Consider the following 4,965-nt stretch of genomic DNA (forward strand, 5'->3'; position numbering starts at 1 on the left):
CGGTGAAAAGGCCAACCTGTTTGACTTGGTCAAAAGGTAATGGGCCGGCCTACGGAAAGCCTGTTAACGGCTTGTTCGTATATAGCCCATTTACGGTCCGCTAACTCACGGTCTGTTACGGCCTATCGGAATTAAGCCCAGTAGCTTCATGTGGGCCGTCCAATATGATTCCAGCCCGTTGTAACTTCCATCCCATATATGGCCTATGATGTCTTTCCGCCCATACGAGGCCATTTGTAACTCTTGGCCCATTAACGACGCATGGTGAATCTGGCCCGCAATGAACAGTGTACCACTTTATCTCTCCCTAATAATAAAGCACGGATTGAGTCTCCGGGTTCACCGTCGCGGCGTTTTTGCAAAAAGGTCCCTATTGTTTCATATACTCAACCCGCGCTCCAACTTAAGTGGCTAACCAGCGAAAACATTTCGTTCTTCCAAAAACGACCATGTAGTTTATGGTATTTGGCCCATGCTCCTCTTTTAGCTGCCCAGAGCACACCCGAGCTGGGGCTCTCCTCGATCCGTCCGGGTACGGCACCGGTGGCGGCGGCCAGTCTTCTTCTCCGGCCATTTGCCGCTCTCCTTCCCTTCCCCATCCGCCCCTAAAATTCTCCGGCATCAACCCAGCCTCCTCAATCTCTAGCCCATATCCATGGAGTTCCAAACTTGGATTTCAAAGGGATTCGGTGCCTCAGGAGGATGAACGCCATGGCAGCTACACACACGCGGCGGCAGCGGATTGAAGGATGCGACAGCAAATCGGCGTGAGCATCCATCTTCTGCTCTCTAAATCTCTCTCTCTCTCTCTCCAACCTCCTCTATCCTCTTGCATCACAAACAGGCGGCGACTCTATCCGGCCGAGTGTGGCGTATGTGGTGCCTGTGTTGTGCTCCCGGCGGCCTAGCGTGTGTGCGTGTGGCTGGATATGCGTCTGTGTTCATGTGTGTGGCGCTCTACAGGCAGAGGAAGTGGGTGGTTGCAGGCAGAGGAGTATTAAGATTAGTATGGCACGATTAGGATACTTCCCTTGATTTCTATAAGAGAAATTAATAGTTTCCTTGATTTGTTTTGTGGTGCACTGATATTTGGTTTGTGGTGCAGGAGCTTGAAGATATCAGGGGCAGCAGGCTTTACTGCAATATATTCGTCCATGATTTTCTCACCAAATCCGAAATTATTCGCCACCTAAAGTTTAATCCCCTTGAGAAAATGAGAGTATTTATGTACTATGCTCTATGGATGTTGACAATTTTGATTGCAGGGGCTGGCAAAGTAAGTGCAGTGCTTGCCGTTGCATATAGATATTTAGGGCTACATCAAACTTCAGTCAGTAGAACATGATGACCAGGCAGGGAGGTTCATGTAGCATTGGAAGTGAGGATGTTTGGTGTAGAATCGGTGCCGCCTCCACTCTACCCCGCCCCTCTGCATTGTCCTCGACGGCAATACGGGCGACCTCGCTGCTTGCCTCGCGTGCAACCACTTCATCCCCAACCTGTCGGAAGAGAGCATTGCAGACTGGGCGGACAAACAATGAGGTGTAGCAGCACAACCTTGCCTCTTTCCCTTACTCTCATTTACAAGCGAGCCAAAGACACCCCAAGTGATGGCACGATGGCCCATCGTGTATGAATGTGCTTCCAAACAAGCTTGCGGCGGCTCAGACCAGACTTGCTTGGCATACATGGCTGCAATGCATACATGTGGCGGGAAACAGGCAGGGAAGCTTGGGACTGGATATGCAATTATGCCTTTGTAAGTATTATTGATGCAATTTATTTTTGAAAGATCCCTAAGTCATTTACCGTTTTGCTCCTGAGAATTGTTTACTATTGTTAATTGTATCAATGGTCAATTAACGACATAGACCAAGATACCATTGAACACCTTTGATAGATCGACTGAAATATGAACACTCTTGGCCCGAAGTTACAGCATAGCACCAATTAATTGTTAACCTCTTGGTTTTAATGATAATTGTTCTACCATGCGTTTTTCTTCTGCTAGCATTGCATCAACAATGTCAGTTGTAATTATATATATAACTTAGAAATTCAGTGTGATATATTCTACAGGATGTGTCTAAATCACTCTATTTTTCCATGACATTAACAATTGTTCTTTGACTATTTAAGTGAACGCTCTCTGAAATTTAATTCTCAGTTAAGTCTGGCCTTCTATGGGTAATTTATATAGCAGGCTCTACAAGAATTGGACGCAGATCCACTATTTCCCCCCTCTGTATTTACTGCAATGCATATTTACCTGGCCCTGTGTCATGGGCCCGCACTGCTGCCTTAAGCTCCATGAGATACTTGCCGAGGCAGTGTTTGACCCGCGCCAACAAGCTCGGCCAGGACATCCTCAAGTCCGACCTTGAGTTTGACACTGACGATTTCGTCCAGCCCGACCACGGTCACTAACCTATTTCTCCTCCTCCCAGAACCTCACCTACTCTTTCAATATTTTTTATGAACTCTGATTCAGTTTGTCCACTATTTGGATATATGTACGCCACTTATAAAATGTAGTTCCTAGAGCATGATATTGTTCCTAGGATCTATGTACTGTAGCAAGATCCTTGAAACTGTTGTGCTCAATGTGTAAAGACAAGACAAAGCTGTTGATTCCGAGTTATACATGACGTACAGATTAAATGATGGTCTGCATGTTTGGTTTTCCCTCTAAATTTTTTAGACATCGTTACAAGGATATCACTTTATTTTTTTATAGGAAAAATGTGCATCTCCGCATCAGAATTCTTTTGTGGTACGTTCTTCGTAAAGATATGCCTCATGGTGAGTTCTGAACATTACTTTTAGCAGTTCACCATACTGTTTGCATCTTTGTCCCAGTGAAGTTTCTCATATGCGAGGCATTGATGATGTAATGTGCAAAGAGCAAGATGTTTATTTCTGAATTATATATTTACATGCCGTATAGGTTAATGTTGATCATTGTTTTCCTGTATGGGTTTTCCTTTGAATTTCATGAAGTCGTCGTATTGAGGTTATCACGTTATCTTTTTTATAGGAACAAAGTGTCATCTCCGCATCAGAATTATTTTGTGCCACGTTCTTTGTTTAGATATTCCTAAATGCTTACCTGATCCAGTTCTTAACCTTACTTCGACAACCTGTTTTTAGCACTTCATCGTATTGTTTGCATCTTTATTCCAGTGAAGTATACCATATGCAGTTGAGGCTATCATGCTGAAGGGTAGGAAGATGGAGGAGCGGATTATTTTAGCAAGCTGGTAACCTATTGGTTTGTGAGTAATCTTCTGTATATATTATTTATAGGACTATTGTTGTGGTGTTGACGACGACAACGAAGTGTGCAGATGTTTGGTATGGAGAGAAATTCAGAAGGACAGGGAGAACTCATCTCTTCAGAACTAAAGTACACCTCTGAATCTATTTGTGAGCAATTCTTATGCACTCAATTGGCCTATATACATGTCTGATTTATGCCAATGCAGTTGACCAAATGAGAAACCTCAATGATAAGTAATTCTTTAATAAAACATCTAACTATAATTATGTTTAAGATATTCTAGCTTTCTACATGGTTAAATTATTATTCTATTACATCATTATACACTATCCTATAATTTTAAATGGCTAGAAATTTCAGTCTTCTTCTGGCTAATTGTTTTTTAAAGTCAAGTGTTAAAGTCACTCTGACACGGATACGGTATATCCATTGATAGTTTATTAGGCGAGGCGTTGTTTTTTCTTTTGTTTCTTCGGTCTATTTTGTAATGAAAGTTACTCTCAAACTGATGATTCCATGTTTTGGATGACAATCAATCATAAGCATATATATGTTCCAAATCTTCAGCCTTCCTTGGTTGACAAATACATTTATTGCACATGTATGTTGTTTAATAAAAGGAGGATTAAGATTGATGAAGTTTTTGGTTGGGACAAATCTTACCATCACTTAGCTATAAGTGAGTTTCTTTCGCTGCAATAGCACATGTCCATGCGTTAGATACATATGGACATATATTTGTTTTCTTCCGTAGCAACGCACGGGCATATTTGCTAGTACCCATTAACGACTCATTATTTCATTGAGCCGTTTCCAACTCGTGTTATCTTTTGGCCTTCTCGGGGCCCATTTATTCTTGGGCTCATTTCCAACATTCGGTTACTTACGGCCCGTTACTGGCCTTTTCTGCTTGTGGGCCAAATTCGGCCTGTGGTTACAATCGGCCCGTTTGCAGCCTGTTAATCCGTTGGGCAGTTTTCATAGCGTCATCAAATACGGCCGATTAACGACGGCCTGTTATTGTCAGCCCATGAACGGATGATTCCAAATCTAGCCCGTTTACGGCCCATAATGCGGTCTGTTATTGGCCCATGTTTGGCCGATCGATCATACGGCCCATAGAAGGCCCATTGATGCTACGACTCATAGAAGGCCCATTGATGCTACGGCCCGTAGAAGGCCTATTGATGCTACGGCCCGTAGAAGTCCCATTGTTTCTACAACCCGTAAGAGGCCCATGGTAACTACAGTAAATATGTAGCCCATGGTTATTATGGCCTAGATTTAAAAAATAGGTTATTGCGGCCACTAGCAAACCGTGGAAAAAGAACTGCACTGACTACAAGCAAATAAATAAACAAGACAACAAGGAAATAAATAAGCAAGCAACTTACGCTAGGCTATCACGGCTATTACACATATTACATCCATTGGGCATCAAAGTTCGCCACCAGTGCAAATATAGGGAACATAGCAGCATATCATATACAATGGTTGTCAAAGTTGGCGACCAATGCAAATAAACGCCGCAGCAAAACAAGTCCAGAACTGAAACTGCTTCAGAAGAGCTCAAGAAACAATATCCTGGGTACCCATAATGCTGGCAAGATACTTAGCAAGCTTATTAACTTTCTCTTGTTTGGCGCTTATATCCTCTAGCACTTGCTGTTGCATCAGAAAGTATG

At 42.9% G+C, this 4,965-nt stretch overlaps 1 long non-coding RNA gene across 6 annotated transcripts; it reads left to right on the top strand.

Annotated features, from left to right (window-relative positions):
* Positions 1-433: 433 nt before the first annotated feature.
* LOC125536948 (uncharacterized) lies at positions 434-3,406 on the top strand. Of its 6 annotated transcripts, none has more exons than XR_007295374.2 (3): positions 434-1,759; positions 2,738-2,802; positions 3,184-3,406. It is a non-coding gene; the product is annotated as an uncharacterized LOC125536948 (long non-coding RNA). The 6 variants fall into 6 exon arrangements; XR_007295376.2 differs by having other exon boundaries at positions 435-1,759; positions 3,203-3,406; XR_015616267.1 differs by having other exon boundaries at positions 436-767; positions 845-1,759; positions 2,738-3,406.
* Positions 3,407-4,965: the final 1,559 nt, after the last annotated feature.

This window comes from Triticum urartu, chromosome 2A, assembly GCF_056163025.1.
Source record: "Triticum urartu cultivar PI428250 chromosome 2A, HENAU_Tu73, whole genome shotgun sequence".
Lineage (NCBI taxonomy): Eukaryota > Viridiplantae > Streptophyta > Magnoliopsida > Poales > Poaceae > Triticum > Triticum urartu.